Source organism: Anas acuta, chromosome 17, assembly GCF_963932015.1.
Source record: "Anas acuta chromosome 17, bAnaAcu1.1, whole genome shotgun sequence".
NCBI classification, from domain to species: domain Eukaryota; kingdom Metazoa; phylum Chordata; class Aves; order Anseriformes; family Anatidae; genus Anas; species Anas acuta.
Genome location: NC_088995.1, coordinates 12,432,821 through 12,452,448, shown reverse-complemented (window position 1 = coordinate 12,452,448; position 19,628 = coordinate 12,432,821). Strand labels below are relative to the sequence as shown.

The 19,628-nt window shown below is 40.5% G+C and overlaps 1 long non-coding RNA gene across 5 annotated transcripts in view; it reads right to left on the bottom strand.

Annotated features, from left to right (window-relative positions):
- The window catches only part of LOC137841129 (uncharacterized), a 357,202-nt gene that overhangs the window by 77,442 nt on the left and 260,132 nt on the right, over positions 1-19,628 (bottom strand). The gene's annotated exons all lie outside the window — the stretch shown is intronic.

Below are 19,628 nucleotides of genomic sequence, written 5' to 3'. Positions count from 1 at the left end.
ACAAGCACTTGTATTCTTTTTAACCATTAAAAAGGAATTCTTAATGAATAGTATTTTTTGATAAGGGCTCTTGTTTTCCTTCTGAGATATTTTGCAACATTATTCTTGCCTACAGTACACTTGTTTGTGCTTTAGTAAAACTGCAGTGGAAGCCGGCCTGCTGCTATGATCTGGATCATTCCTAGATTCTTTTCTTGTCAGAAATATTTTAGCCTTTTTATAGGAAAAAACAAACAAACAAACAAACAAAAAAACAAACACCAACAGAAACAAAGAAAGTTTTTTTTTTTTTTTTTTTTTTTATCCAAGTTCTTAATTTTCAATCTCTACCAGAAAACAAAACAAAACAAAACACAAAAACCAAAAACATCCAGTTCTGGAATAAATGAAAAGTGGCTCAACTATTATGAAGATAAATTAACTGTAAGTGAATAACGTTGATATCATGGGTACCAGATTTGCAATAATTTACTCATTGAAGAGCTATAAGCCAGTCAATTTGCATTAAAATGGTTAAGTACTTTAATTCAATTATGGAATTACTATTGGGTGATTAAAGACTGAGAACAAATAACAAATAAGTCTGAGTTCATTTTATTTATCTACTAGCTAGTAACTACATGACTTAGCAAGATTGTTAGCTTAATTAAATTTGTCCCTATGGAAATTTATCTCACGTTGGTAAAAAAAAAAAAAAAAAAGTACACAAAAAGTCACTTTGGAATGACTCTAGGAGTGTTTCAGTATTGGGAAGGAAGACCTTCTACAAGATTCTTTTTCAATGTTTTTTGAGACTAGTATTTTACATGAAGTCAAGTTGTAAAACCAAGAAGGAATACCCACACACAATCATTTGGGACTTACATAATTAGATTCACACAAAATTGGATGAAATACTGAACAAAATAAAAATTCGAAAGTAAAGCTATGGCTGACCTCTCACTCAACACATGATTCCAAATGAGGAACTGATGATGCCTTGTGCACGCATAAGGTTTTATCAAAAAGAAAAGTCTGTGGGTAACCATTCCATGCTATCTGTTGTGAACCTGCCTTAGCCAAATAGGCATTTAGTATTCTTCATTATATATATATATTTATTTATTTTATTTTATTTTTTTGGGCGGGGGGTACAAAAATTTCCTGATACCTAGTCACTTAGCATTGTGAGCCAGCATCTCAGGCACCTTTGGCTTCCTCCAGGCCCTAGGCATTACCTTACTGTGCTCACTCCAGGAAAAATATTTCAGCTGGAAGTTACTATAATCTGTATTCAGAAGGCCAAAATGTAAAAAAAAATTGTTATTTAATGTGATTGTCCTGTCATTTGTCCCTTTAGCACTCCAAAGTGATTATTTATGAAAATCTCACTTCTGCTAAGCATTATTAAATCTGGTTAATGGACAACAACTTGTATGATATGTGAATGTGCAGAGGGTGCATGTATAAAAATCCTCCAACACCACTAAGTTGTTAACAAATCTTGGCGTACAGTTGTTCCTTTTGGCATGCTGAAGAGCACTTGGCAATGGTTATAGGAAGCTGGAGTGCTTTGATCACTAATTATAACTCTGCCCTAATTGCATTACTGGACCATTGACTTTTCCCTCACCCCATTCTCTTTAACTGACTTTGTCGTTATATCCTTTACATATTTTGGTAGTTGACTTTCTATAGAAACTGTACTGCATGTGCTAGGATGTGCCCAAGCCTTCTAGGTGCATGCGATGGACCAAATAATAAACAAAAATTATTATTAATAAAGTAAGTTAGCATGCATTTGTGTCCCTAGAATAAAGGGAGAGTGTGCATTCAAAGCTGGCATTAGCAGTGTTTTCCATTTAAAGATACTGGCAATTTAAGTATTTCTGGTCATTTGCTCATATTGTACTGATCAGATTTATAATTTCTCCCAGGTTCCTCCAAGAAAATGATTTAGCATGCAGTGCAGATCTTCCCTGTAAAAGGACCAGCATTTTTAATTATAGTCATTTCACAGGATCTAATAGCAATAAGGTTCCCATAAATGTTCAGAATCTAACAAGCTTCACAGTACTTTGCAAAGAGTAGCCATCATTCAGCAGAAATGTTAGATTGCCCTTTATTCCCTTTCTCTATTTCCCAGCAAGCATCCCAGGAGGATCATGAGTTTTAAATTTTCTCAGGCATGAAGGGATTGTGTGCCCCTTGAGCCTTTGTATTATGATAATGCATACATAAAGGTAAGTTTTATTAATTGGAGCTCTATCCACAGGGGTTACTACAGTGAAGGAGGCAGAGGAAAGGGAACTGAATGGAAGAAGGAGTGACCCTACTGAGTAGTGATTACAGGATCCAAAATTCAATCCTGATATACTCCCCCCTTGAACCTGCCCCTCTTTACCTGTGCACTGATTTAATGTGAACTGTTCCAGTCAGCACTTATTTTTAACAACTCACTCCAATTTATTGTTTTTTAAAGAAATCAATACTCCAAACTCTCCTTTGCACCTGTCTTAAAAATTGCTCTCAGGCAAGATTGGAATTCATTACTGTAGCTTTTGCATAGAAGTACCCAGAGTTCATACTCCGTGACTTCCTAACAGCTCTCTCTGCCTTCCTAACACCAAGAGCACAGATGGGATAGATTTCCCAGTATTTTCCCCATTGCCGTCAAATTACATGATATTTCACTCCTGATTTGCATCCTTCTACATTTGCAGCTCTTATCATTGTTTTCTTCTTATATACCTTCCCCATTTTAATAGCTGAGGGATATGCAACATTTTGATGATGCCAGCTCCCAGTCTTCACAGAATCACAGAATTGTCTAGGTTGGAAGAGACCTCAAGATTATCGAGTCCAACCTCTGACCTAACACTAACCAGTCCTCCACTAAATCATATTGATAAGTTCAACATCTAAACATCTTTTAAAGACCTCCAGGGATGGTGACTCCACCACTTCCCTGGACAGCCCATTCCAATGCCTCACGACCCTTTTAGTAAAGAAGTTTCTTCCTAATATCCAAACTAAAACACCCCTGGTGCAACTTTGCCCGTTGCCCCTCGACCTGTCTCCAGAGAATAGACCAACCCCCACCGCTCTACAGCCTCCTTTAATGTACTTATAAAGAGTGATACGGCCACCCCTGAGCCTCCCTTTTTCCAGGCTGAAGAAGCCCAGCTCCCTCAGCCGCTCCTCGTAGGACTTGTTTTCCAGACCCCTCACCAGCTTCATCGCCCTTCTCTGGACTCGCTCAAGCACCTCCATGTCCTTCTTGTAGCGAGGGGCCCAAAACTGAACACAGTACTCGAGGTACGGCCTCACCAGAGCCGAGTACAGGGGGACGATCACCTCCCCAGCCCTGCCGGCCACACTGCTTCTTATACAAGCCAGGATGCTGTTGGCCTTCTTGGCCACCTGAGCACACTGCTGGCTCATATTCAGCCGACTATCAACCATCACTCCCAGGTCTTTCTCCGCCGGGCAGCTTTCCAACCACTCCTCTCCCAGCCTGTACCTCTGCTTGGGGTTATTGCGCCCCAGGTGCAGGACCTGGCACTTGGCCTTGTTGAACTTCATGCAGTTGACCTCAGCCCATCGGTGCAGCCTATCCAGATCCTCCTGCAGAGCCTTCCTACCCTTGAGCAGATCAACACACACACCTAACTTGGTGTCATCTGTGAACTTACTGAGGGTGCACTCTTGTAGCAAGAGTCAACAGGACTAAACCACTGCAGAGGGTTTCTCCCATCCCTACCTCCCCAAAAGTTTTGAGCGGGTGTAGAGGTGAGATTCTTCACTTTCAGAAATACGAGCCTACATGGCAAATGCACTCTTGCTTTCTTATCATCTAGCCAGGCTTCTGAAGGAAGGAAGAAGGAAGATGTGGTTGCAGCTTGCTCTCCTGCTCCATTATTTACCTGCTCAGGAAGGCAGCAAATGTACTTTGAAGACAATTTGTAAGCTCTGATTTGTCTCAGGGAACTTCATCAACAAAACGCTTCATATTCAGAAGAGCATGTTAAAAAGGCACCTGGATTTAGCAGATTGGCCTAATTACACTTTCAGAGATTTCTACTGGTTTCAAGTGAGACACCCAGAGAACCCCTTAGGGTTCTCCGTCCAAAGATGTCACCTACTTGAAAGAGCTCCATTTGTGTATTAAAACATGTGAGGAGGGGAGAAGGAAACAAATGGCGTAGGTTGTGTGTTGAGGGATTTCTTGAAACAGCAAAATCCCATGGCTTGCTGTAGCTGAGCAAACCAAGCTACCAGGGCAACTATGAGAAGTTCCCATGACAGTGTTCCCACATCGCCCAATTGAGGAATTCAGAAAAATATTGTTACCAGTAGCTGGCTTCAAGGACAAGGTCTATGTGACTGCTAAACACAAGGGGTTGTTTTCTTGCAGGTGGGGTTGTTTTCTTATAGTTGTTTGTCTGAGTGCTTTTGACCAATAACCTTGTGTGAAACACTGTCCACCCCTGTTAAGTTCTCTATAAAAGTTAGGCTATTCGGGCAATAAAATGGAGCATGATCTGACTCTACTGGTGTCTGTCGTGCTTTCGGCCGTGCTTCCTGCAACAGTTGTGGATGTATCGATAAGCCTTTGGACACATGATGTAAATACAAACACAAGAAATTCAGAGATGTATTTGTAAACTCCCCTTTTCCTCCACCAATCTCTCAAAATCCAGTATCTCCTCTGAAAACAAAAATATCACAAAATTTGAACAAAGTTATTCATTAAGTAGCAGGAAAAATATACAGTTAAATGAAAAGTAAGTTAAATAAGTTATAATAATTATTATTATATATTTTTTTAAGGAAGGTAGTTCAGTAGCATCACAATTACAAAATTCCTTTTTAACTAAGACTACTCATATCCAACTCCGCTTTGGTATGAAAAACTGAAATCTGGCATTCAGGCTCATCTGAAGTAAAATGGGTTTCCAGTTTCAGCCACTAAACATGACAAAGTTTTACTCATGGGTCTTCTACCTCTGACCTAACACTAACAAGTCCTGCAATAAACCACATCCCTAAGCTCTACATCTAAATGTCTTTTAAAGACCTCCAGGGATGGTGACTCCACCACTTCCCTGGGCAGCCCGTTCCAGTGTCTAACAACCCTTTTGGTAAAGAAGTTCTTCCTAACATCCAACCTAAAACTCCCCTGGCGCAACTTTAGCCCATTCCCCCTCGTCCTGTCACCAGGCACGTGGGAGAACAGGCCAACCCCCACCTCACTACAGCCTCCTTTAAGGTATCTGTAGAGAGCAATGAGGTCGCCCCTGAGCCTCCTCTTCTCCAGGCTGAACAAGCCCAGCTCCTTCAGCCGCTCCTCGTAGGACTTGTTCTCCAGACCCCTCACCAGCTTTGTTGCCCTTCTCTGGACTCACTCAAGCACCTCGATGTCCTTCTTGTAGCTAAAATAAACCTCTTAAGATCTGGTGTCTGACAGCTGTAGTTTTTAAGATGTGGTTTGACAAGAAAGGGGGAAAGCATGGAGGCAGACTTCGTGTTCTATAGCATATGAAGGCTGGTAAACATATCTGACAGTGCCATGTCAGAGCTGAAATCTGGGCCGTCTCTCATTCCACTCATATTTCTGTCAGATATTGTTTTCCTGTATCACGTTCACACATATGTCTGACAGCATTTTGTACATTCACCTAGTCACATAGCAAAGCCTCTGTATTTAAATATACGCCCTCATCTAGCAGGCACCCCACTGATCCTTCTGGAATGCAAGCTTTCAGAAGCCATCACTGAGCCTTCCCACACCTTCCACAGATTAGAAACCAAATAATTCATAAAAAAGGGCCTGATGTCTCCTGCAGTAGCTCTGGTCCTGCTGGCCCTCCAACTACCTCCCTGCTTCAGCAGAAAGCAATAAACACCATTTCCTAATCTGACAAGTAAGGGCAAATTGACTTAGAGAGTTTAATTACTTTAAAAATATATAAAAAAAAAAACAACAACCGAATACCATTGGTTGCCATGGCAATACATTCTCATTAGATGGAACAGCTTTGGCAGTATTGGAGAAACCGTCTGTCTTTGTAACTGCTAGTCTTATAATAAAATACAATTATTAGCTATAAATGCTTCTTGCTGTTTAGAACTGCAAATGCAATGGCTGATACAATGGTCAAGGTCTGCTACAAAATGTGTGTGCATATGTCTAACATGCTGCTGCTGTGGCTGTAGGGGAGGACCAGGCCCAAGCACTGCTATTTGCATAGCATAGGACAGCGATGATGTGTGGGTTTGGAGAACTGGGAATGGCTCCCCATTGCAAGAAGAGAAATAATAATACAGTTGCTTAAAACAATTCAAGCAAACAGCCAACCAGTGGCTGTAAATGCTTTATTGACGGAGACAGTAAATAAAGCTAACCAACCACTAAATAGGCAGTTTGGAGCTTAGCCAGTTCTTGCCAAAGGTGAAAGGAATCTCCAGGCTTCCGCTCTTCCAAATATTGAATCCTCACTCAGGTGTATTCAGGCACAAGCAAGATGCCAGAAAAAATGCTGAAAGCTTTGGAGTTACGGGCAAATTCCTACTTAATAATCAGGTCCCCTGTCTGACACACATCTTGTATGTGAAATGATTATGCTGAATTTTAGCAAGGCTCTGCATGACAGGCATTAGGTGAATTAATTTAAATTAAATAATCCAATTTCTCTCCTCAAGGATATTTTGCAGTGAATTCTGCCTTTTGGCCAGACTCCCACTCTTCAGCATTTCATGAGGCACATTTATTCCTTATTTACCAGATACCACAATGGCCACAAAGAAGATGGCATTAAAATTTTTAAGTACCCAAAAAAGAAACAAACCCAAATATCCTCAAGTTCTGCAAGTCATGTCTGCATAGTTTAATAATTATAAAAGTACTAATTAAAATGGAATTGCATAATGAACCTCAGGTCTTGAAAGAAAACGGAAAACACCAAACTTAACTAAGGTGAGCAATGAATTTATTTCAAAAGCAGCACCTGTGCTACTCCCCCCACACCTCCCTTCCACAACAAAACCAAGAGCAGATATGAGCTGAAAAGAACAGAAGACAACATTTTCTCAGTACTGCTATAGTCTGCAAAAGTTTCAGGAGAACAGAAATATTTATGCTAAGTGAAATCAAACTTATTTTTAAGCTTCTTGGTTATGTATTTTTCCAGGGTATAATACAGAAGCACAGCATATTCTGCCTTACAAACTCTCAAGATACAGAAATACTACTAACCCGATATTACTGTTACAGTCCACTCTTTCTCCTACAACTAACTCTTCCCCAAATTAGAGTTTGCTGTTAAAAATTCACCTAGTAATGCTGAGTCCTTATCAAACAACACATTGTGATTTAACACAGATGAAGTATTTTCTCTTGCTATTATCTCTACATATTTGTATTTGAATTACAGAATGAAATGTATGTGTAATAAATATATGGCATATGTTTCGCCCCGGACTCCAGAAGTGCAACACGGCATTTTATGTGGATTTTGTTTTAGCTTTTATATTTTTATTACATAGACTTGAAATTGCTTTACTAAGTATATGGATTTTTTTTCTCCACTTCACTGTTGACATGTTGTGGGAAAATGTGGCAGGACAAAGGCTACAGGGCTCCCTGGATCCAGTAAGGCAAGCCTCAGTCTAATGCCATAAACAAAAGCTGATCAGCGGACATAAAATTAGGACACATAGTTAACGTAAAATGGATCAGCTATACCAGTGCAATGCATACCTAGGCTCTGCCAGCTGCTGTATTTCATGAAGAAAGGACCGCAATCACAGTGGCAGTAAATCAGTACCTCCAAAGTTGCCAATGTATAACAGTGAGGAAAGGGATTGTGAATATTTCTGTTTTAATAAAATTCTGCTATAATGAGATGCAAAATGGAAGATTGATGCGTTGATGCTTTCTCCTTGGGCTGATTTGCAAGAAATAAATCAGATCTCATCAGCTGGACCTGTGCAAACACAGCGGTGCAGTACAGTGGGATCCAGGTGAATCTGCCATATGTGAGAATGAACAGTATCACCTCCCGCGGTCCCAGCAGCCTTCCAACAACCCACACCTACTTCACGGTATTGAAACACTCTTCAGTGTTTGTACAGAGTTTGATCATTTACGTGCATTACTTTTGTCTCTCCTAAGAGAAGAAGAGGCCACAAAGCATGCTGTTATTACGCTCCTTCCCAGCTCTGTTGTGAGAGTCTCTTGTTCACCTGAGCTAACCAGCATGTGGAGGAGAGCTGGATCACAGTGACATACAGACCTCATCTGACATTTATTTCCTGGAAATCAATAGGGATGGTATTAAGGACCTGGCCAGAATGGCATAATAGCATGTAGTAAACTCAGGAGAAGGAACATTAAAAGGAGAATATACAGGGGTCACAGCTGGGTATCAAAGCAGGGCACCAAGCGCTCAATCTGGTCCCCTGCCCAAAGGAACCCACTGGTGACAATTTACAAGCGCAGTTCAAACACAATGTCATAAGCCATGAAATCATGAGATGGTGGGTTTCAACAAAAGCCTGCCAGTGCCCTGTTTATTTTCAGCTGCTGGTGCTTCAAGGTGTGGAAATAATTGGAGAAATTTTATGTTAAAGTGTTAAGGTATAAAATCTGGATGTTTGCACAGAGCAGTGGAATTACAGCAGGGGGTTCCGGAAGAAAAATATTTGGTTTAAGACTAACTAGACTGCCTATATTCTGGGGAAAATAAACATTTAATTGCATTGATTTTGCTCATGGAGATCATCAGGGCTCCTCTAAAGGAAAAAAATCGCTTGCAGCTAAGAACTGGGGCTTGGAACTATGAATCTTGCTTTTGTACTGTCAATATATTTCTGAAAAGCTCCAAGAGAGCATGTCTGTAGGTGAGGATTTTGCAGCATGGTTTGCAAACGGGCAAGCAGACAAAATAAACATTTCCAAGTCTTCACAGCCTACATTTTTCATGGGCTGGCCTGGGGATCTTAATGGTAAAAAGATGTGCAAGGTATAAAATTCTGTCTAAGTTAATGGCTTTGAAAGCATCTCCACTATCAAATTAAAAGGAAAATCATAACTGTATATACAACAGCTTAACACAAGAGATTTTCTATGGAAGGTATTACTCTTATTTTCTCATCCAGTGTTCAGAAGAAACCTCTCTGGATTTTGCTTTTTATGAAGACTAGGAAAGAGCTTGTCATACTGGCACACAATGTAGAAACCAAAATGGATATTGGATTGTTCTTTTAATTCAGAGGATGAGCAGACAGTCATGCAGTATTTATCACTGAAGGGCAGAGGAAACAGTCAATAACATTTTCCCATGTGGGCCATTTTTCTCATTACTTTATAGGACACGTCCAGGACTGTAAATATATGAAACATGGATAAAATTCATCCCAGCACATGAGGCCAGTGTTAAGAGCCAGCTGCTTCTAATGCCCTGCTTTGAATGTCTGAACCCTTACATTAATTCCTTTGCACAGGAGCGAGCTTCATCCAACAGATGCTTACCCTAAGCAAGAGCAGTGGTTTCAAAATTTCATCATCAAGACTGCTTATAGAAGATAGTGTTCAATAGTTATTAAGAAATTAGAACACAAACTGAAACAGCAGCTCCAAAAAAAAAAAAAAAAAAAGACAACACACAAACTGACTTGTAAGACTGCATACCTTCTGTTTCTCATCTTTTTCCTAATTCCCTTCTTCCTCAGGTTTATTCCTGGTGTTAACAAGCACACCAGCTTCAGTCAATTACTCAAAATTAAAAGCAGAGAGAAGAAAGATATAGGAAAGGAGATAACAACATGTAAACAGAGGTTCTAATATGTAAATATTAAAGATCCTTCATAGTTAATTAATAACATCTGGGATCCTTAAAGAGCTGGAAGGGATTTGTATGAGTTTTATAGCATGCTCTGTATTTTTAAAAAGAAAACAAACAAGCTATGTCAGATTTTGAATTCAAATCTTACTAATAATTCATTAATAAAAATGCCATGCCAGGAGCAGTTCTTTATTGACAGATACAGGAAAGGAGAAAGATGTCCAAGCTGCTTGCAGCTAAACAAATACCTCCCCCTCAAAAAACTGTATCAAACCTAGCCTCTAGGGTTTTTTTTGCTCATAAAAAATAACATTTGGCAAAACATCACAACCTTGCTTTATGCTGCTGCTTTGAGAATTGCAATGATTTAGGTATTTTCTTGAAGTGTCAATTTAATTAATTTCACATCTCTTTTCGTAATTCCCCTTTTTGCCAGCAGCCTTGCCTCAAACTTGAGGCAAAGAAAACCTAAAACTTCCACAATAGAAGGTCTTTTACTCTCCTATTTGTAAAAAAAAGGAAGCACATAAATGCTATCCCGCCGCCCCCCCCATCCAAAAAACAAAAAAAAACAAAAAAAACCCAATATATATATATTTATAAAAAAAGATTGCAAAGGAAAGTCTAGTATCTGCACAGCTGTGCACTGACCATAGACCACATCAGAGTCCATTCTTCATTTTTTCTCCCAACTCAAATTCTTCATAAACTACTCCCCACTTAAAAAGACAATCAGAGACTAAATACATCTCACCTGAGATGTCTCCATTATTTAATTAAAATAATCTTTGGACAATCTACTCCAGACTTAGGTTTCGTTTCCAGTCTCAGAGGAGGAAAGCAATTACGAATTCAAGTGAATTAGTATTCTGCAGCAATATGGCACCTAAAGTGTACTTATAAACAGGAAGGGTATTATTAAAAAATAAAGAGCTCCCAAGCTCAGACTGAGTATGCAATTAAGAGTTGATTATGAAACTCTGCCATCATCCTAACCTCACCAAGAGAGACTGCTGAATCAGTACCAGAGCTCTGCTAGCCCTTGGGAACAAGGGCACGAAGCTATTGTTCCCCCCCCCAGGCCTCCAAGGACAAAGCTCAGACTGCAAAGGGTCAGAATTAATTTCATGTGGGCCCACACATCCATCCTGGGATTTAACCTTTGTCTTTGACTGGCAGAAGGTGTTAGCTAATGAGATCTGCTTCAGGGTTAGACAAAGGAGCATTGAGGCATTTATTAATGCGGCAGAAATAACCAGGCAAAGAATCCACGTTGTATTCCTTCCTCTTCATTTTTGAAGCATGGCAGCCACTTCGCAAAAGCCTTCACTACTTTATGGGCACTCAGTACTGACTTTACTTGATGGAGGAGAATTGCAATTAAAAATTAAATCTTTACCATTTTTATAAACCATTTTTTAACCATTGAAAATGGTATTTTTATGGAAAATAGAATTACTATTAAAAACTGCAATAGCCATACCAGTAAGTATCAGATAGTTTCAGCAAAGGTTTTTGTTGTTGTTGTTCTCAGTGTTATTGCTAGGTAAAGCTAAGGCTGTAAGAGACGCTAGTGTCAGGAATAGTAAAAACTGATCATACTTTAAGGATGCAGGGTCAAAACCTCTTCTCTAAAAAGAAAGCCATTTGCAGCCAAAACATCTGTATTTATTTTTTTACAGTTCATTGCTCTGAGGTGGTCTGAAGGATACATCAATCCATATTAAAACTCCTCCTGACATTATTTTTCACTCACATACATTAGCATAATCTAGTCTGGTACCCTTTGATCACAGCTCCAGAAATTTACAGCTCTGAACAACACTTCTAATGCCTTGACTCACAAAGACTCGTCTTGTCAGCATTTTCCTTGGTTTGCGAGGACAAGGCCTGTTTTCCTGAATCTGTTTTTCCTTCCCGTGATTAAAGGGGATGCAAGAAAGTGGAGTAGAAAAGACTAAGCAAGCAGATGCAGTAAGGAAAACACTGGGCACTGACTTTATCTGATGGAGAATTGTAATTAAAAATGGTATCTTCACCATTGTTACAATTTTTATACCATTTTTACTACTGAAAATAGTATGTTTATGGAAAACAGGATTTCTATTGAAAAATGCAATACTCATACCAATGAGTGTCAACTAGAACAAAGGACTATGGTCTGCAGCTCTGCTGTCGGTGCTTCCCACCAGCTGTTTTTCCATGGCTGCCCCACTTCTAATCGCAGCCACAAATTACTTCCTCCCGCACACGCAGAACCGAACATGCCCTCCTGAGGTGCCACCAGCCATGAGGTGGCTCATCTCAGCTGCGTGGCCTTGTGACAGATTTCCCTCATAGGTCTGCGGGGCACATCCAGGTCCGTGGCACTGGGAACAGCAATCTGGCTGCACATCATTAGGGAGCGCCTTCGGGAGTTAGGAAATGACCAAGACTCGTCACCTCCGAGGTGACTGCCCTGAGCTCTGACTCCTCTGCTCCAGAGGCTGCGAGCCTCAAAGCCCGCTCAGTTATTCTTTCCAAACAAGAACACTTCTAATTATCGCACCTCCAACACACTGGAAAAAAATCCCCAAGGAAACCCAAACAACAAAAAACATGCAGACAGCAAACTTGCTACAATGGGAATTATCTTTAGCACAGTAAGCTGAAGTCATTAGTTATTTATTCTCTGGCAGTGTAGGTGGATAATTAGTGCATAATTTGAGGTTTTCTAGGCATGACAGCCTGTTCTGATAGCTGCCCCTCATCCTGATTAAATCTCTCCCTCAGATCTCACAGCAGTCTCATGTGAGAGAATTCCAGGCTCTGCCAGTATTAGTTGCTGTCTCAGTTTGAAAACACACAAATGCTTTTTTCTTTTTAAAGGAAGTAATTATTTTTTGTTGTTTTTCCTGAAGCTTTGACTAAATGTTGCCTTGCATCTTAAGCACCTGTGAGAACATGGATGCTACTGCAGGGGAATGAAAGGGATATTGCACATAAGGCATAAAATAGCGTTATGAACTGAGACGCACAAGCTTCAGAAAGGCAAATAAATATATCTGCGCGTTAGAAAAGTGAATTCAGCGTGTTAAGAGTATGAAGTGCATTACGTTTGCTCTTGCCCACAGACCATGGAAAATATGTAGGAACCATTATAACGCACCATTTTTTTTTTTTTTCCTGCCTCCTACACCACAGCACCCAGTGTCTCACAAGGCATCTGCCTGCAGTGTTAGAAGCCTGTTTCCTGAGGAGGAAAGGGCTGCAAAGGGTTTCCCCAGCTTCTCTGGGGCACATAGTTGTGGAATCACAGTTTCCTCAGGGCACTTGTGCACCTCAGAGAGACAGGCCAGCCAGGAGGCCCTACAGGCTAAGGAACACAGCTCCCTCAGGGTGTGTTTTCCCTCCCAGCCCCTCAGGTACCACCTCCTTTCCACTTCTCCTCAGCAGGGCCCCAGTCCCCGCCTGCTGCCCTGAGCCCTCCTTCTAGAAGCTTCCTTCTTCCTGCCCACAGCTTCACTGCCCATGAGGTGGCAGTGCTGCAAGAGGGTGGCTGCAGTGCCTGTGGCAAGGCCCCTGCCAATGGCCCACCTAGGGCAAAATGGGGGCAGCGCGTCCCCGAAGAGCCCCTCCATTGTGAGGGGAACGCCCTTGGCAGCCTCTGGCTGAAGGCCATGGCCACCTGTTGGGAGCAATTTGGCATTTTTTTTACGTTGTACTTGGAAAGGTCACAGCTCTCTGAAGTATGAAAGCTGTGTCGTTGTTCCCTGCATTCCGTGATTCACTAAAAGCCAGTTAGCTGAATGGCCTCCAGCTACAAACTAAAACCAGCGGAATAAAATGGACTGTGATCTCTGATTCACAGAGTGGGGGGATTCTGTATAGGTATTTATTAAAAAAGATTTTTTGCCTCCATAAAATACCTGAATCCTTGCTGATTCTCTCTCTAGGCGGCTTCTCCTTTTTATTTTCTTCATGTTGCCACTCCTCAGAAGAGCAGAGGAATATGTGAGGGGAGCACCCTGAGCCCCACGTTCCTCCTGCACACCAGCCCTTGTGTCTCCCCTCAGCAGGACATCAACACGGAGCCATTCCCTGCTCACAGTGAGAGAGAAAGGCCAGCTGCAGCTTGTGTTGTCAGGCTTCAAAAAAAGGCTTTGGGGAATATATATATTTATTTTGGATGTTCATGATCTCTCTTTTTGGACATGTCCAGAGGTCATAGCAGAAAGTGGCTGGTTTATTTATCTGAAGAGTGCTAGGACCTGTGCCCAGGCCTTTGCCTGCCTTGCCTGAGGCAATTCAGCTGGTAGGCAGTGCCACAGGTATCCCCTGCCACCTCAGTTCTCAGTTGCCTTGCTCATACACCAGCTGAAGAAGGTAAACTTGGGTTACACCGACTGGACAGGGAGACTTCTGGCAATTACTTTACCTAAATCCCTCTGTGGGTTTAGATCTGATAAAGGCATCCATGATGGAACACGGCTTCCAGAGACCAGTCCAACACCTCCATCCATAGCTATTCCACTGACATCACCCCAAACTCCCATCACAAAATATTACCTCTCAGCATCTTAATAAATACACTTCCGTCTTACCTTGGACTGATCCCTTATTACATTTCAGGGGCTAGCTTGCAGAGGACAGGTTCATTTGCTAATACATGAATCATTATTGCTTTGAGACTCTGAGCTAGCATTTTTATGAGCACGTTTCAAAATGTATTTGATTGCTGTTAGAAATCATTTTGGTTCAGACTCAACATCCAGGCCACCCTAAGCCAATATGCTCTGCCTGGCACTGCGAAAGGATGTTGTGAGAATTTAATTACTGACTGCAAGTTACTGTGCATATGGTGAAATTTAAATGCGCCGTTTCTTCTTCTTTTTTTTTTTTTTTTTTTTTTTTTTTCCTTCTCCAAGATAAAAACACCCAGTTGTTTAACTCCAGATTATTAAGATTTTTATTTAGCAGTTCTGATAAAATTGTTTCGTATTGTATAGAAGAGTACGCTGCATTTCCCTACCCATGAACTGCCTATGGACCATAAATACCATCCAAGCAAAAGTGAGTCCTTCCTGACCTCCTGTAATTTGTGGTTACACATTTGAGATTAGAATTACTTCACTGGCTTCATGTAAGAAAGCTTTTGGAAAAAAAAAAAAAAAAAAAAAGTGGTAAGGCATAACAAAACATAACTAAAACAGAACTTTGTTTTGGCTGCAAGATTCTCACCTTACGGCAGGAAGGGAGGAATGGCAGAGGAAAAAAAATGTAAAAATATTAAAAATAGTTTAAAATCTCCTCAGTCTTCACTTTTTCTTATCCAGTTTTATGATGGTGGTGATGCTTTTCTACTGCTTGGTTCCAACATGCTTTTGCTACACAGAAGGTGCATGAGATGCATCACAATGATATATACATACAAAGAAAATTACAATCTTACTCCAAAGTCAGACTTCACCAGCACATTAACAAGAGGAGGAGGAAGATTTTTCAAAAGGTCTCTTACTCTTACACAGTACAGTATAAAGTCTGCAGAAAATTCAGCCCTTAGATACTTCTTTATATACGACAAATCTTAGTGCATGGAGGCTTCTTTAGGACAAACCTTCTCCACATAAACAATATATCTTATCTATAAGACCTGAATGCTTACTCAGATGGGGAAATAAATCATCAACTAGATCTGGAAATCTCCCTCCTTTTGGTGCATTTTCCCCCCCTTTGTTTAAATTCCAGTGTTAATCTGCTTTCCTTGTGAGGTTTTTATCTTGAGCAATTCAGATTAGAGGGCTGGATATAAAGACTGTGATTTGAATTTATTGTAGAACAAAGAAACTGCTGTGGATGGTGAAAAGCGAGACTGGAAATCTGGAGTAATGATGCCAGAAATAGAACCATAAAAACTGATTTAGAACTGGCATCCAAAGAAGCATCTGCTGACTTCCATCTCATGATAAAAACGAAGCTACTCCTGAAAAACCCACTGTCCCTAGGTGACACTTCTCTTTGGAGGAAGATTTGAAGGGATTTAATAATGTGCTACTCAACAAAACTGAAGTAGGTATGACCTGAATAAATATACTTGGTTAATGTGGACTAGCTCTTCCAGAGGCCAGCAAGTTACCATTATGATTAACTGTGGGTCTGAGGGGACACATTCTTGCCTACTATGTTCCATCCAATTAAATCCATTTTACCCATGATTTAACTGTGTCTGCTCAGCTTTAAATCCAACGACTCCACTGAAGATCGTGAGCCGCTTTTACCTGCATGCATGAATAAAGGAGGAAGTACATCTTGTCATTATTTCACTCAAGAAAGGCAGTCAACACCCTGCTTTGTTCAAGATTTCCATTGGTGAACCACTTTAACCAAACTGTTTACTTTAGTGGCTTTAGACCCTGAGCTCAATTTTGGGGGAGAAAAATAGATAGAGGAAAAAGAAGAGACCTCCTCTCCAGTGGGGCCCCTTTTCATTCCAGATGTAGCCATGAGTGATGATGAGCCTGCCTTATGCTCCTCAGTTAAGTGCTGAGGAAATGAGCTAGGACAAAATCAGTCCTCATCCTCCCTGTGCTGCAATTCCTCCTCCTTGTGAGGGGGAAGATACCTTACAAGGATATTGCATGGATAGATTCATTAGTGTTTGTGAAGCATTCAGATATATGAGAATCATACCAGCACTTAGAAATATCTGCAGATCCTGTGATAAGCTTCTGATAGTTTACTTCTGATAGTGCCTCTCTTTAGACTTTAATTCTCACTATGAAATGCTCGAGGGAACCAAAGTGTACATTTCAAAACAGAAATTATGATCAGCAGCTACTTTTTGCTTGCGACTTCTGCAGTTCTTTCTCATGCTTACAAAACCAAAATAAATCCTAAAACCTGTATTTTTTCCTTTTCCTCAGAGACGTGAGTCACTAAATTAACTTGATGCCTGCCGGTCCTTCTGAGCCCAATAAGCAAATTAGACCTCCAAATTATCACAAAGTGCTCAGATCTGGCAAAAATTAAGTAATTAGGAGCCTTATTTTTCTAAGCAACCAGCAATTTTATGTCTGTTTAGGAAGAAACCTCTTCTGGTGTGAGAAAGAACAATTCTTTGAGTCACAGTGAATCCATGCACATTTACCTCAGACTGAAGTTTTGGCTCTACTTATCAATGCATTTCAAAAGGAATAAAAAGGAAAAAGAAACCACTGACAGTCCATTATTTTGCCTTGCCAAAGAAGTTAAGAAAGTACTTCTTAAACTTTAGAATTATGTTTTAAGTAGGTTTAATAATCATACAAAAATCCCCTTCATCTAAACTCAGGGAGATACTGGTATCAAGAACAGTACCCTTATGTCACTGTGGCCTGATAGACAGAAAAAAAAAAAAAAAAAGTCTGTTACTGCTTCAGACTTACAAAAGAACTTTGGCTCCAAGCTCAAAATGTAAAGCAGGCTCCTAAGAGATGAAAAGTGTCGTGACTTTTTTCTGCTAAAGGCTGAACACCACATGAATCCCTCACTGCCCCTCAGGAGCCCAGCTGAAGCTTTGAACTTAATTTGTCTTTGGAAAAAGAAGGCAGCACAATACAGCACCCTGGGCCTCAGTATTATGATTGCTTGAGACTGTGAGGGAAGCACATACCTTGGACATATAGGGTGTATTCTGAAAGAAAACTCCAGCAGAATCATTCAAAGTGTACCTTTCCAAAGGACAAGGAATAACATTTTCAAAACACCTATATCACTTGTGAGCCTACACTTAAAAGAGTGACTCAAAATGACCTATATTATGTAAAAAGATTAAAAAAAAATCCACAGTTGTTTAGATTCAGATTCATAAAAATATCTAACTATGTATCTTTAGTGATTTGGACCTCAGCTGGTGTGGTTGATTTGCATTTTGCACCCTTGATGCAGGTACTCTCTACCCTTTTGGTCAGCAAGACAAGAACATCCCACGTTTGCCTAGCTGCGACCTTCTCGTGCAGTCTGAGACTAGCCAGCCAGGTCGGCACCTCATTTTCCCAAAACCATTCTGAACAAGGCGAACATCCTGCTAATTGCTTGTTAATAGAAAACCATCACAGTCACAATGAGAATAGCAGTTTCTTCAGTTTAAACAAATCATTTTGTGGTTTAATTTCCTCTTTCTTGCTGATAGGTGGCACCATTTTCTGCACAGAATGCCAACACTTGAAGCACATAGAGAATTTCCACAGCTTTTGGCAAATGCTTCACTGCAGACACACCACAGCACCAACCCATGTGTGTTTTGGAGCTCTGTCAATAGATTGGACAAATTTCACTGCAATAAACTGCAAAAGCAGAAAAAATATTTCCTGAATTCTGGTTGAAATCCCTTTATTAAAGCTCAGCTATTCATGGAGAGAACCCAGGTCCTGATCACCTGGTCAACTGTTGTCTATTGAGTCCTGCTTGCTCAAGGACAGTTCAGCTCACTCTCTTATATTTAACTTCCAGTTTTTCAATTCAAGGAAATCCCAATATGCTTTGCCCTTCCCTTATCATCCTATTTCCATAACTCTTAGTTACAAGACTGAAGTATAAACTTTTCCTGAAGGACTTTCTGCCAGCTAGATTTTTTTCCCCCATGGGTTATGATTTTTTTTTTTGTTTTTGGTAAATTTTAGTATAACATTTTTGTTCCTTTGCTTTTACCTTACCATTACAGAGAAGAAACTACTTCAGTGCTTATTGTCTTCTTTTTAAAGTTCTACTAACTAGTAGAACTAGTCAGGAGGCAAAATGTGCCTAATGCAGGTGCTCGGTTGCATTACATGATCAACAGATAGACAAAACAAAAAACACCTGCGGAGCAATGTGTAAACTGAAAAGCCATTCTCTCTGCTACTTAGTGCTCAGCTATAGGCACATATAAATGACCCACAGCTGACTCATAAAGATTTTTAGATTTAAAAAAAAAAAAAGTGGCTAAATTGATGATATTCGTTCTTCACAGATAATATTCCGTCTTTGCAGAAAATAATCTGAGGCTTCTGGTAACTTCTTTGGTACAAATGTTGTCAGGTGCAGAACTAATGACAAAATATTTACTTTAACCTAATTTCACTGGATATTGTTCACAGAAATTGAGGTGTCTGTGACAGTGAGGAACATGGAAAGCAGTCCCCAGCCTGGTTACACAACCATAACCCATGGGAGGGCCCTGAGCCCTCCTTCCTGGCAGGAGGAGCAGGATGTGGGCACATTTCTCCTGCCTCCACCAGAATGAAAGAAGGTGTCAGGTGCTTTTCCAGCTGCTCTGTGCTCTTTGATCGCAAATTGCAAACTTTGTGCATACATGCTAACGGAGGAGAAACAGTCTGTCTGAGCTCCCAAATCAGTGTTTAAACCAGTAATGTATATTTTATGCAGCTGAGCAGTTCAGGAACCCGATCGGTTCTCACTTTGCTATCACCCAATCCAATATATGACACAGAGCATCTGCTTGCACTTCTACAAAGTTGTTTGCTAGCAATACAAAATGTGTGACGCTCAGTCAGTTCTGAAATATATTTAACAGGAGATGACAGAGGTCAAACTAAGACGAGGTGAGAAAAGGAAGAGTTGGCAGCAATTATTCACAGTTTATAAGAGAACTACAGGGCATCCTATGGAATGAATTGACAGTAGGCTTAAAAGCAGCGAGAGTGACTCACATGGCAATTGTGCTATTTGTTGAACAGGATGTTTTGACATCCGGAGGTGCAAGTGGATTAGGTGTGTACGTGCAAGGCCCGCAGTAGTCATTAAACAGAATGGTTGGTATGTATAGCTTCTGGCTTGGGGAGT